This window comes from Salmo salar, chromosome 06 (assembly GCF_965601325.2).
Source record: "Salmo salar chromosome 06, fSalSal1, whole genome shotgun sequence".
Lineage (NCBI taxonomy): Eukaryota > Metazoa > Chordata > Actinopteri > Salmoniformes > Salmonidae > Salmo > Salmo salar.
The window spans coordinates 68,049,153-68,064,310 of NC_138296.1; the positions used below are offsets into that span (position 1 = coordinate 68,049,153).

At 39.0% G+C, this 15,158-nt stretch overlaps 1 long non-coding RNA gene across 1 annotated transcript; it reads left to right on the top strand.

Moving 5' to 3' along the window:
* The first annotated feature begins 1,350 nt into the window (after positions 1-1,350).
* Positions 1,351-4,413, top strand: LOC106607625 (uncharacterized). Its single transcript, XR_014392514.1, has 7 exons — positions 1,351-2,357; positions 2,579-2,645; positions 2,788-2,837; positions 3,013-3,163; positions 3,364-3,434; positions 3,524-3,856; positions 3,962-4,413. It is a non-coding gene; the product is annotated as an uncharacterized LOC106607625 (long non-coding RNA).
* The last annotated feature ends 10,745 nt before the right edge of the window (positions 4,414-15,158 follow it).

Genomic DNA, 15,158 nt, shown 5'->3' on the forward strand with positions numbered 1-15,158 from the left:
CTTTGATGCCCCTGTACTGACCTCGCTCTCTGGATGTTAGCGGGGGTGACCAGGCAGTGGCTCGGGTGGTTGTTGTCCTTGATGATCTTTTTGGCCTTCCTGTGACATCGGGTGGTGTAGGTGTCCTGGAGGGCAGGTAGTTTGCACCCGGTGATGCATTGTGCAGACCTCACTACCCTCTCGTGTATATTGCCAAATTATCGTTACTCATTGTGTATTTATTCCTCGTGTTATTATGTCTCTTTGCATTGTTGGCAGGGACCCGATTATGAAATCATAGGCACCCAGCCTTTTAAAAACGCATTTCATTAAATTCTACGTAATTTGTATGACAGAAGACATTGGCTGATTATTTTTTTAATGGCACACAAATGACCGAAATGAGTGGCTACTAACAAATGTTGATCAATCTGGTCTTGAATTCAAACAAACAATAAACCATGCCAATGAAGCGACACACAGATTGTACAATATAAGGACGCAATGTATAAACAGTATATTTATTATAGGCTACAGTAGGCTACTAAAAACAATTTCCATTGGCACAGACTCACCAAACGATGAAGCCATAGGCTACTCACGGTGATGGCCGATGCACTAGTCGTGGCTAGGTAAATAAACAGTGCTACTGTTAGCTACAAATTGGGAGTTGTTGAGGATTTAATATATATTGGTTCTACAGACAGATTAGTCTTCTCTTTCCAAACCGTGCATTCTTACGGCGATTGTATTTTGAAATCTGCAAAAGGCAAATTGACAACGCAACCAACCATATATATATATAAGAACCATAAAAAATAAGATGATATATATATATATATATATATATATATATATATATATATATATATATATATATATATATATATATATATATATATATATATCTCATCTTATTTTTTGCCTCTTGGGCACCGCCCTGACACACAATTTACCAGTCATATTTATTTATTTATTATTCAGTTTAAAATGTAGGCCTACTACTGCGGCATTCACGTCTATATGTTTTGTACAAAAATAAACGTACAACTGAATGTTCAGAATCATTCAGTCAATCTCCCAAGTTCCAACTTTGGCAGACAAGTTTCAAGTTGTAGTTCAAGTTTCTTGCCACAAGCACAAATTACACTAGCTAAAATATATATATAAGTACAGTAGTTAGCTGAGATGTGCTCATCAAGACAACTGACTGATCCGAATCTGTTCGTCTCCACTAGACTCGCTGAGCGAAACACGTCACCAATTTAGACCATACAGTATGCCTCACAGTCACACCTAGCCATCAATTTCCTGTCATGTGCACCTGTGGAAAATAACACACTTGGGTGCTTTATTTATTGTATTTTATAAATCTGCAATCATCTCAAGAATCTTTTCGTCTACTTGGAATTTCCTGAAACGCCACAAAATGACATTTATTTTGTCGGATTTGTGTCGGATTTAAGCTAACGTTAACTAGTTAACTGTTAGGCATCTGCTAGCCAGGAATGTTTACCTGTGTGTCTGGGTTTGATCAGATGTATTTTATGTCAACTATGACGATTATGCATTTATGAAGCTAAATTATATCTAAATAGTTATAAAATGTATTACATGAAATATAATCAGAATAAATCTAACTAACGTTAGCAAATGTTGGTACAGTCATTCTAGCTAGCTACACCCTGCCTACCAGTTCCAGGTGTGTACTTCCTTGGTAGATATGCCCAAAAGAAAATCCGAGATATACAGGAGCGTGAGGCATCAGTATATCGCTCAAGCCCGAAGTCAGTTCCACTTCGAGAGTAACCAGAGATCGTGCAACATGACAGGTAGGCTACAGATAGTCATCTCACCTTTAGCCTATTAACAGTAACAGTCCCTGAAATCTCATGCAACACTCATTATGTCAAATAATTGCGATACTGCCGTGTTGATGATTCATACTCATATTTGTGCAGTTTGAAACCCTGTTGATGTTTTTTATTTACAGTGTTGTCAATGCTCCCTACCTTAAGAGAAGAGCAAGTACGTGGTCATGACTTGATTGCTCAGCAAAATTATTAGTTTATGAATGACATCACCTATTTCTCTTCTAGACCAGCAAATAAACTTGAAATATGAGGACCTGAAAATGATCAGTAAATTATTATTCTTCAACATTAATTACTTTGAATCAATAACTAAAGTGATTTAATCGCTTGATGTACTGCTATCTGTCATATGGCAATCACTCCTCTTTTCCCATTCCCCCAGGTTTCACCCGAAGTGTCGTGGCTGTGCACAGTACCTGTATGTTGATTGTTTTACATCGTGTTTAGCTCAATATCATTGGTGGCTACTTATACATGGACAATTCTGTCAGCAAGAATTGAATGGTAAGCCTTTAAGCTTTAATCTCTTGTACCCTATGGGGCAGCTTCAATTCCTAGTTACATATTAAGCCTAGTCCTGGACTAGAAAGCAAACTCAATGGAGAATCTCTGTTGAAAATGCTTTTATTTCAGGGATTAGCTTAATCTGTGTCCAGAAAACCGCCCTTAAATATTCAATGTGGGGTGGTCTATGCGTGCAATTTCTGTGGCCTGTGCTCCACCAGATGCCTTTGGCCCCTCCGGATGTGCAACAACAGTACCTCTCCAGCATCCAGCACCTCCTTGGGGATGGTAAGAGATAATCATGTCTTTCTGAAATAGCTAGACCTGTAGTATAACAAGTCTTCTCAGATATGCTATGTTTATTAGCCTAAATTGGTTCCATGTGATGGAAAGCATCCTTACATTTGATGCATTCTCTCTCACTCCTAAGGGTTGAGTGAGATGATAACGGCGGTGAAGAAAGCAGAATACATTAGGCGGGTAAGTCAGACAGTGCCAACCACATGTACACAATGCACCTCAAACCACATCAGGAGGAGGATTGTTAAGTCGTATGTGATTCTTTTGTCTGTCTGTCAGTGACCGTGTGTCTGTGTGTCGGTCAAATTAAATTGTATTTATTTATATTATTTGTATTATCTCCACCCCCACCCAGGGTGTCCCTGAAGCAGAGTCTGTCCCTGCAGGAGCTGGAGCAGCACCTGAATCAGGTCAGAGCCCAGGTGGAGGAGTGGGATGGGGGCTCCACATATAGACGTCTCTCCTGGTACATGATGCCTGATGAGGAGAATACTCTGGCTGCACAGGTAACAGCCCTCACCTGCCACTACCCCTGGACTACTCACAGCTCCGCTATGGGGATCTCTTATTTTGAACATTACTGGATTGTCAACCATGGTCAGAGTAATGGTGATGAACTGGTGCACATTATACAACTTAATGTATTTTCTTCTTGTTTATTTGGGCTTATACTGGGTTCTACATTATTTAATTGTTTGTTTGACAGGCCTGTGGTCTGACGGAGAATGATATCAATAAGATAAAGCTGCTCAATGAGACCAGAGATGTGCTTGAAAGGTAAGACCGAGGCCTAAAACTCATTGACCCTTATTTAGAGAGGCTTATTTTGTGTGTGCGCGCTGAACTGTGTCCTCTCTATCCTCCAGCCCGGACTTTGGGCTTGACAACATGGTAGAGTTCCCCACCGAGAGCACAGGAAGACTCCGCCCCCAGCACTACACCTGATGGGTCTGTTTTTTGTGGATGAATTTAATTGCCAGCAATTAATAAAAGGTTGTCTTATCGTATAAATCACTGTCTGAATGCCACATAAAATAAACAACTTTTTTGTAGGAAATAAATTCTGCCGATCAATTAGTGTCCTTCCCAAAATCTCTTTCAGACTCTCGAATTTAAATCTACCAGTTGCCAAAATAATCCAGCTTGTGAATGGACAGATCCACTCGATCTACAGTGAAATACCAAGTCGCTTTGTACAGGTAAGAGCTCATTTGATTTGTGGAAGCATTTCCTTAATTTTTGAATCTCAGCAAGTTTCAAGAGGTCTTGACTCTTTAAGACTTTGACACCTTCCCTCTTTGCAGGATCTCCTGATGATAGACCAAGTGAAGGAGTTTACTGCCAATGTGTATGAGACATTCAGCACCTCCCATGAACTGAAATAAGGGAGTGGACATATTACTGGTAGACCTGGACCTCTCGGCATGTCTGCATGACGCTGTGGACATCACAGATGGAGGAACAAATGCACTTATTCTCTGTACCAAGTCACAAAACTCAAGAGGATCGGGTCCTTGGAAAGTTACTGTTCCCTGTCCTTGGTGGGAGAACTGTGTTCCATTGTGGACTGTAGGGTTGTAAACTGCTGCTGCCTTTACCTGGACACTTCAAGGTCAAAGACCCACTGCATCTTCTGTTGTTCTGCCCCTGAACAAGGCAGTTAACCCACTGTTCCCCGGTAGGCCGTCATTGTAAATAAGAATTTGTTCTTAACTGACTTGCCTAGTTAAATAAAGGTTCAATCTTAAGAACTTGAGTTTTTGTCCTACCTTTACTGATCTGTTCCCCCAATGCTTAAAAAGTCAGCCAGACAACCCTCCCTGAATCAGGTAATTTTCCTGTGCCATTATGAAGAAAATCCTGAAAGCCTTATCCCACTTTACATAGCTGTTGCTTTGGTACATTAAAGCTGAAATCTGCCAAAGGAGCCACTGACTGCCCCAGGAGCATTTGTTGTTTTTGTTTTGAGGAAATGAGCACCCAGCATTGTGGTGTAAAAAAAAATCCAAATACATACTTTGCTGTTCTATCGCTCGTGCAATGATGTCCGAGGGATTTTTGTTGTTGTTTGAAGTAAAGTCTTTGTTGTAATATGTGTTGTTCCACCAATTAGGTGCCTTTTTGAGTAGTGTAACTTTGCGAGAAACTTTTAGAGAAAAAAAGGCCCAGTTTTACAGTATTTCACCTAATTTTAACATTCTGCAATAAAGAGCACACATTCATCATAACTATTTTACCACATCAACAGGTAAAAATAAAAACCATAGTAAGTGCCAAATAAAGTGACTTCATTTTAAATCAGCCATAAATCCTCTTGTGGCGGGGTAATGGAAGCTTGTGTGCAGCAGGAAAGGGCAATTTAATTCAAGCGTAAAATATTTCTAGCCTGTATCTATGGCTAACAGGGTTGACGTGCTATGCTTGTCCCTCGCTGTTTTCCACCACAAAACACCAGGTTGTATTTTTTTATATATATATATATTTTTTTTTATGACAAATAACATAATTCTATATATCAGAATTTTGACATGTCCATCATTGTCTCACGTCAGATCAGTGCAGATGGCTGTCGCACTGACCTGAGATAAAGGGAGATGTTACAATGCTGAATTTTGGCACGCCTATCTAGATAATCCTGATTTATGGAATTCTCTATGTGGTCTATATTTAAGAGCACTTATTTTAATATAACAGCTTTTAAAATGCAATATTTGTGCACAATTTCTACTTAAAATATCAAAGGGCACTCCAGATCCTTTGAACAATATCGCAAATGAAGTCGGCAGTTTCACTGCTATGGATTGCAGCTTTAAGCATAACAAAGTGAACCAACTGTCAGTTTGAGTTTAAAACAGATGTCCTAATAGTTTTTCCTTTCTATTACTGTTGTTGAGGAATCAGTGTACAAAACATTAGGAACACCTTCTCTTTCCATAAGACTGACCAGGTGAAAGCTATGATCCCATATTGATGTCACTAGTTAAATCCACTTCAATCAGTGTAGATGAATTGGACGAGACAGGTTAAAGAAGGATTTTTGAGATATCCAGTGCTGTGCCATCTAGGCTGCAATTCCGCATTCAACCTCTAGGTCTACTTTCTGTTCAACAATGTTCAGTACTTCACTGCACTATTGACTTCATCTACTTTGTCTCTGTCTTTGAAATGTCAATGTTTTTTCTTAAATCATGGAAACTGGAAATGTTCTCATATTTCTGTTAGGGAATGGGGGTGGGCCTTAAAGTTAACCTTGAGGTTTGTTTGGGTACTTGAAGTGAGAATGTAAGCCTGTCTATTTCCTCTTTTGAAACATAACATTCTGAATGACAACAGAAAATGTAAGTACTGTAGCATTGACATTGAAAATTATTATAAAATATCACGATTTACTATATTCAGTTTCACTTTGATTTGTGTTTCCTAATATAAATGTAGGTAACTATTTTATGGACCACTTTGCTTCAGGGTCATACTGTAGTGTCTCGCTAGAAGTTCCTTTGCTCAGCAGCAGAGGGCAGCACAGAACAGTAAGGACTAACACTATACTGGACTCCCATTGCGTCAATACTGCCACTGCCAATTAACATGTATGATGGATCAATACTGCCCCTGCCAATAAACATGTATGATTGATCAATATTGCCCCTGCCAATAAACATGTATGATGGATCAATATTGCCCCTGCCAATAAACATGTATGATGGATCAATATTGCCCCTGCCAATAAACATGTATGATGGATCAATATTGCCCCTGCCAATAAACATGTATGATGGATCAATATTGCCCCTGCCAATAAACATGTATGATGGATCAATATTGCCCCTGCCAATAAACATGTATGATGGATCAATATTGCCCCTGCCAATAAATATGTATGATGGATCAATACTGCCCCTGCCAATAAACATGTATGATGGATCAATATTGCCCCTGCCAATAAACATGTATGATGGATCAATACTGCCCCTGGCAATTAACCTATATGATGGATCAATACTGCCCCTGCCAATAAACATGTATGATGGATCAATACTGCCCCTGCCAATAAACATGTATGATGGATCAATATTGCCCCTGCCAATTAACATGTATGATGGATCAATACTGCCCCTGCCAATAAACATGTATGATGGATCAATACTTCCCCTGCCAATAAACATGTATGATGGATCAATATTGCCCCTGCCAATTAACGTGTATGATGGATCAATACTGCCCCTGCCAATAAACATGTATGATGGATCAATACTGCCCCTGCCAATAAACATGTATGATGGATCAATACTGCCCCTTTCAATTAACATATATGATGGATCAAGTAGGCTACATCTCTATCAAATGCTTTTGGGACAAACATTTGATTAACTTCCTTGGTCTTATTTATTTCACAAATGTATCTCCCACCATGATTTATAAAGTTAAAGCTCAAAAGTGACCTATAACATACAATATTTTGTGTACTTTACTTGTTTTTGAAACATCACCATTTATTACGAGTTCTAGAAAATACTGATGGCAAACAAAACCTTATTAACCTTTGCTTCTCAAAATTGTAAAGTGTGATTAGATGTAAAGTATTTGTTGTATTGATAATATGTTAAGTTGCCGAGATATACTAAAAACAATTAAAAGGGATCATAAAAGTAGTAAGTAAAGAAATAAAGTCTATGTTCCTATCAGGTGAAACATGTACTGCACTGACACAAATGACTGATGACTGGCTGAAAGACATTGGTAATAATAAGACAGTGGGAGCTGTATTGTAGATTTCAGTGAAGCCTTTGATATTATTGACTGTCATTTGTTATTGGAAAAACTAATGTGTTATGGCTTTACAACATCTGCCATATCTTGGATAGAGAGCCATCTATCTATTAGAACAGGGTTTTCTTTAATGGGAGGTTCTCTGACGTAAAACATGTCAAGCGTGGTATTCCAAAAGGGAGCTATCTTGGCCCTTTACTGTTTCCTCATTAATGATCTACCACTGGCCTTAAACAAAGCCTGTGTGTCTATGTATGCAGATGTTTCAACACTATAGAGTGCCTTCAGAACGTATTCACACCCCTTTTCTTTTTCCACATTTTGTTGTGTTACAAAGTGGGATTAAAATGTATTTAATTGTAATTTTTGGTCAACGATCTACACAAAATACTCTAATGTCAATGTGGAAGAAGAATTGTAACATTAAACATTTATGAAAAATAAAACACTAATATATCTTGATTAGATAAGTATTCACCCCCCTGAAAGAATTCATGTTAGAAACACCTTTGGCAGTGATTACAGCTGTTTCTGGGTACGTCTAAGAGCTTTGCATACCTGGATTGTACAATATTTGCCCATTATTCTTTAAAAGAAAAATCTTAAAGCTCTGTCAAGTTGGTTGTTGATCATTGCTGGAATGCATTTTCAGGTCTTGCCATAGATTTTCAAACTGATTTAAGTCAAAACTTTAACTAGGCCATTCAGGAACATTCAATGTCGTCTTATTAAGAAACTCCAGTGTAGATTTGGCCTTATGTTTTAGGGTATTGTCCTGCTGAAAAGTGAATTTGTCTCCTCTGTGTCTGTTGGAAAGAAGACTGAACCAGGTTTTCCTCTAGGATTTTGCCTGTGCTTAGCTGTATTCCATTTCTTTTAATACCCCCCCTCAAAAAACTCCCTAGTCTTTGCCCATGACAAGCATACCCATAACATGATGCAGCCACAGCCATGTTTGAAATATGAACAGTGGTACTCAGTGATATATTGGATTTGCCACAAACATAACGCTTTGTATTCAGGACAAAAAGTTAATTTCTTAGCCACATTTTTTGCAGTATTACTTAAGTGCGTTGTTGCAAACAGGATGCATGTTTTGGAATATTTTTATTCGGTGTAGGCTTCCTTCTTTTCACTCAGTCAATTAGGTTAGTACTGTGGAGTAAATACAATGTTGTTGATCCATCCTCAGTTTTCTCCTTTCGCTGTTTTAAAATCACCATTGGCCTCATGGTGAAATCTCTGAGCAGTTCCCTTCCTCTCCGGCAACTGAGTTAGGAAGGACACCTGTATGACTGGATTTATTGATACACCATCTAAAGCCTAATGAATAACTTCATCACGCTGAAAGGGATATTCAACATCTGCTTTTTTATTTTAACACATCTACCAATCGGTTCCCTTCTTTGCTGAGTTAGGAAGGACTTATTCTGTGTTTTGAAAAACCTCCCTGGTCTTTGTGGTTGAACCTGTGCTTGAAATTCACTACTTGATTGAAGGACCTTACAGATAATTGTATGTGTGCGGTACAGAAATGGGGTAGTCATTCAAAAATCATGTCAACCACTATTATTGAACACAGAATAAGTCCATGCAACTTATTATGTGATTTGTTAAGCACATTTTTACTCCTGCATTTATTTAGGATAGCCATAACAAAGGGGTTTAATATTTTTTGACTCAAGACATTTCAGCTTTCTGAAAGCACTGTACATGTCAGCATCCCAAGCTAGTGAAATCTCTGCAGCCCTAAACAAAACGTTGCAGTCAGTTGTAGAATGGGTTGCTAGGAATAAACTAGTCCTGATCATAACTAAAAACCAAAAGCATTGCATTTGGTACAAATGATTCCCTAAGTACTGGACCTCATCTGAATATGGTAATGAATAATGTGGCTGTTGAGCAAGTAGAGGAGACCAAACTTCTTGGTGATACCTTAGATTGTAAACTGTCATAGTCAAGGTGTATTGATTATATTGTTGTAAAGATGCAGAGAAGTATGTCTGTGATAGAGGTGCTCTGCATTTTTAACATAACATTTGACCAAACAAGTCTTGCAGCCTCTGCTTTTGTCACATCTTGACTATTGCCTGGTTATATGGCCAGAAGCTGCAAAAAAGGACCTAAGAAAGCCCAGAACAGCATGTCTTTCCCTTCATTGTACACAGAGGACTAAAGTCAGTCCAGCCTGACTCAAAGTAGAGGAGAGATTGACTGCATTATTTCTTGTAAGTAACATCAATGTGTTGAAAATTCCAAATTGTTTGTATAATCAACTTACATACAGCTCTAAAACCAACACTTACCCCACCAGTCTTGCCACCAGGGGACTCTTCACAGTCCCCAAATCCAGAACGTACTCAAATCAACGCACCGTGTTGTATCAATCGATGGTTGCATGGAACTCAATTCCAACTCGGATCACTCAGGCAAGTAGCAAAGTTATCTTAAAAAAACAAGTGAAGCAAAACCTCCCGGCACAACACCACTGACCTTGTATGACCTAAAAACCTGTATGTACAGGTAACTGCCAAAATAACGTAAACACTTGAGTGAATGAGGGATACAAAGTATATTGAAAGCAGGTGCTTCTACACAGGTGTGGTTCCTGAGTTGATTAAGCAATTAACATCCCATCATGCTTAGGGTCATGTATAGAAATGCTTGTCAGGCCATTATTTTGGCTACCATGTCTATGCCCCCATAGGATGACAATGCCACCATCCACAGGGCACGAGTGGTCACTGAATGGTTTGATGAGCATGAAAACCATATGCCATGGCCATCTCAGTCACCAGATCTCAACCCAGTTGAACACTTATGGGAGATCCTGGAGCGGCGCCAAGACAGCGGTTTTCCACCACCATCAACAAAACACCAAATGATAACATTTCTCATGGAAAAATTATGTGGCCTCCCTGCGACAGAGTTCCAGACACTTGTAGAATCTATGGCAAGGGGCATTGAATCTGTTCATGTTCATGGTGGCCCAATGCCCTATTAAGACACTATGGTGTTGGTGTTTCCTTTATTTTGTCAGTTACCTGTATATGCTGTATATGAATATGGTGTATGCAGTACAGGACTTTTTTAGTTGTATTGTTCTTATTTTAAATTTAGTGACTGTTCTTGTCTATTAGTATTATGCATTTTGTCATGTTTCATGTTTTGTGTGGACCCCAGGAAGAGTAGCTGCTGCTTCTGCAACAGCTAATGGGGATACAAAATATCAAATACGAACAAAGACTTTTATTTCTGTTGCAATGAAAGAAGGCATGTTCGTCACACACCCACTCATCAGTGCGTCTAGTGATTTGGAAGAGTAGACTGCAACTAGACTGTGGTTTTACATTGTGCTATTTATGTCCTCAACACAGTCGGCGGTTTATGAAACATAGACATGAAAGAAAATTAATTCCTAAAGAACAAAAGAGTGTAAGATTGTGACTGATCTGGTGGTGCCATTATGGCACTTCTCTAATGGCCCTAGTCAAGGTTCCCAGAGTTTCATAACAAAGCTTTCCAGTCAGAGACCTGGAGCAAGGCTAAATAAAGGACAGTGTGCACTCAAGTCCATGGTTAATATGGGTTAAGTGATGCTATAAGTAATAGCAATCATTTGCCAATTGTGTGGCATGGGGAGAAACTGGTCTAGTCATACTGACGAAAGCAGTTTTGGTGCCTAAATAAAGGGGTAGTGTAAATGTCCTTAATGGATGCTTTGTTACATAAAGCAATTAAATGTGCTGAGTAATTGTTAGGGTATTTTCCACCACGCACATTCACAAATAGCTCACCTCCAATCACATGACTTGTTGTGAGTGTGCCCTTTCTTGTGTGCTTGCCAGCTAACAGGAAATTCCCCTATCACATGACTGTGGTCAAAAAGCTGAAGGCATGAAGGCAGACATCCTGGAACATTATGGGAGATACTTTTGGTAAACATTTCAGAGATGTTGCGTCAGACATTTTCCTTGCTCTTTCCTACTCTGAGAATGACTAAGCAGGTTTATATATTAGAATGTAACAGTACTAGTTTGCATAACTAATTGCAATAGCATGTTGTTACAGAGCATATTGTAGAAAGATTGAGGTCATTACATTTCTGTCCTCAGACTACCTTCAAACCTCAGGTTTTCCAAACTTTTAGTTTTTTTGTGATACATTTTTTTACATTTTATTAACAGATGGTTATTTAGTCATAGAATTGTCTATAGTTAAATGGCTATGGTTTCAGAAAATAAAAAAGGGACATTGTGACTGGCATGATATAACATAACCCTAACCCTAACCTTAACCTCAACCCTAATCTTAACCTAACCTAACCATAACCAATGAAGTTTAACATGTGTTCGCTGGTCAGTCATGTCCCTTTAGTTTTTTTCAGCAAAAAATATATGGCTTTGTTAAGAACTCAAACCTTGTATTCTTTCTCGATTAAACTGACAGTGACACACAGTAAGGCTGGACAACATTAGCTACTAACAGATAACACAAACTAATACATTCTGGTATTGTATTGTAGATATCAGTGGCGGTCTGTTCCATTTAAGATTAGGGAGGACGATTTTTTTTAGGGAGGCCTTTTCTATTACAGCATATTGGATGACTGTTAATCATTTTCCATTCATCCAGCTCAATGTAACATCGATAGGTTTAGGCTAGCTACTACATGATACCCGAATTTGCCTTATACCGATCATGAGGTTGCTACAACTTAGCCAACAAATGAAAGTTCACAACATAAGATAACAGATAAAGAGCCAGATTGGAGTAATCAAGGTGACAGACAGGGACTCATTCAATATCGCATTGCACTCGCTTGCCTGCACCTAGCTGATCTGAAGTGTAATCATTAGTCCAAACATGAGAGTTTCTATTAGACAAATTCAGGTAGGTTGCTCTCCGTTTCATTCTGTTTGGTTCAGTTTAAGATACGTTTTGCAACAGAATCGGTGAAATGAATACAACCTTGATCATCCGCACACACAGTTCACTTTCATAGCAGCCACATACAGCATCATCACTTTGCTAGATGTATAATTAATTTTCGCATCTACACACTCTCCCTCCTATCACATTTTCCCTTCGCTCGTGGACTTAAGTGCACAACACAACTCTGTCCAGGCGCAAAAACCTCTTCAAGCCAAACCTTCACACCATAACCACTAACAGCTACACAGCCTACATCGTTGTCACCACATTAACGATATAGTCAACAAACTAGAACTAACATGTTAGTAAACCCACAATCCAATCCATTTGTACAATCACGCAGTACAGTGTACAGCAAGCAGTTTACCAGTTACACCGGCGGGCCCCGGTGACAATACATTAATTAAACAGAAAGCCTTCCTTGAATTGGAAGAGTTTTAGTGTTGGATAGCCTTAGCCAGCTAGCTAACATAAATAGCATTTTTCTCTGTTTGAGTCAGGTTGTTGAGTAGGAAATAATTGCTGCATTAGCTAAGTAAGTGAAAGGTAAACTAAGAAGAAAAAATACAACGATATCTCTTTCTCTCTCTGCTGCTTCTCCTTAATGTTTTTGAAAATATATATATTTTTTAAACTGTTCAACTATTGTCTTTCTGTCTCTTTGAGTCAACTACTCACCACACGGTATGCACTGCAGTGGACCTTCATTGCAAAACAGTGTGTTTTAATCCATTATTTGGTGACGTGAAAATATTTACTTTAGCTTTAAATAAAATTCACTGAGTAGGATGGTCCTCCCCTTCCTCCTCTGAGGAGCCTCCACTGGTACATATTGATGTGTATGCTGTAATGAAATTAGTGTAGTACATTAGTGAAAATGTGAATGTTTTATGACCCAATTCAAACCAATAATAAAATATATTGTTTATTACACTATCTCTAGCATTTTGACACTAGTGGGTTACTTTTGAATATCTGTTCTACTTAACTTAATCCTTCAATCTTAAATGTCTGCTTCTCCAGCAATGAAGTGTGAGTCATCACAACTGGTAATGAATCACCAGAACCTTCCCTGTCAAAAGACTTAGCTCACCTTTCTTCCTATCAAACCCATAACAATAACAACCCTTATCAAAGTATCACAAGCCTCTGCTGAGGCTGTGGTTTCAAGTGAAATAGGCAATTTATTATCTCTTTATCGCATACAGCATGTTGGGAGAGAAATGGTTCCCAACTTCAACTGTAGGCTACCGTAGCTTTATAAATAATAATGAGAAGTATTTCAAACTAATCTAAAAGCAATGTAATCTAAACCATGTGCTAGACTTGTTTACCAGCCATGTGTCTTTGGCAGCCCTTATCAGAGGGTTGGCTGTAAGCGTGCTAACGGAGCAGCCTGTTCAGAGCAGAGATTCCATTTGCTCAGGCCCTGTGTGTGTGTGTGTGTGTGTGTGTGTGTGTGTGTGTGTGTGTGTGTGTGTGTGTGTGTGTGTGTGTGTGTGTGTGTGTGTGTGTGTTTTTTTTATTGATTTCTTAAACCAGTCCCTGGAGTAATCTCTGCCCCAAGTCCAGATTGGTCCCGGGCCAGTGTTCTCATTAACGAATCACAGCGGCTGTGATGATGCACGCTGCAGTCACACCACAGATTGGAGAGATGATGTCACCTCACCTGAGGAATCCTGTTGGCTAAAGACCCCATAATGGCAGGCTCAAGCAATGAGCATTCATTTGATCCCTACTTCAAAACAGTGAAGTTACAACAAAGAATCACATGGCTGTCCTCATATGACGCCGCTTCTGCAAGTTGTGAAGAGTATGAGTTATTGTAACAATTCATTAGAAATGAATGCCAGTAAATCAGTGATACAATCTAGATATATATATCTCTCTGGATATACTGTCCCCGTCCATACAGCCATCGGGATTCTCTGTACATCGTGCGGACAGGAAGAAAGAACTCTCCGGAAAATAGAACGGGGGAGGTGTATGTTTCATGATTAACTATTCATGATGTGATTGTGGTAAAGTACAGGAAGTACAGTCCTTTTGTTTCCCGATCTGGAATACCTCACTATCAAATGCAGACTCTGGTTATTGTCACGGAAGTGTATATTCTACTACACTGAACTACACTGGTCTTTTTTTTCTTCTTCTTTTAAGGGGGTAGATCAGCTTTAATATTGCAGATAGATTGTAGTTTCCATCAATGAAATTGTCGGCACTGGCAGCTTCATTAAAAAGTACCCGCAAAACACCAGTCTCAATGTCAACAGTGAAGAGGCAACTCCGGGATGCTGGCTTCTAGGCAGAGTTCCTCTGTCCAGTGTCTGTGTTCTTTTGCCCATCTTAATCTTTTATTTTTATTGGCCAGTCTGAGATATGGCTTTTTCTTTGCAACTCTGCCTAGAAGGCCAGCATGCCGGAGTCGCCTCTTCACTGTTGACGTTGAGACCGGTGTTTTGCAGGTACTATTTAATGAAGCTACCAGTTCAGGACTTGTGAGGCATCTAGCCTTTTAAAATTATAAACTTGGATTAGCTAACACAACATGCCATTGGAACACAGGAGTGATGGTTGCTGATAATGGGCTTCTGTACGTCTATGTAGATATTCCATTAAAATAAACAGCAGTTTCCAGCTACAATAGTCATTTACAACATTAACAATGTCTGCACTGTATTTCTGATCAATTTGATGTTATTTTAATGGACAAAAAATTTGCTTTTCTTTCAAAGAAAAGGACATTTCTAAGTGACCCCAAACGGTAGTGGATGAATGTCAACAACCTTTTTAGCTGAC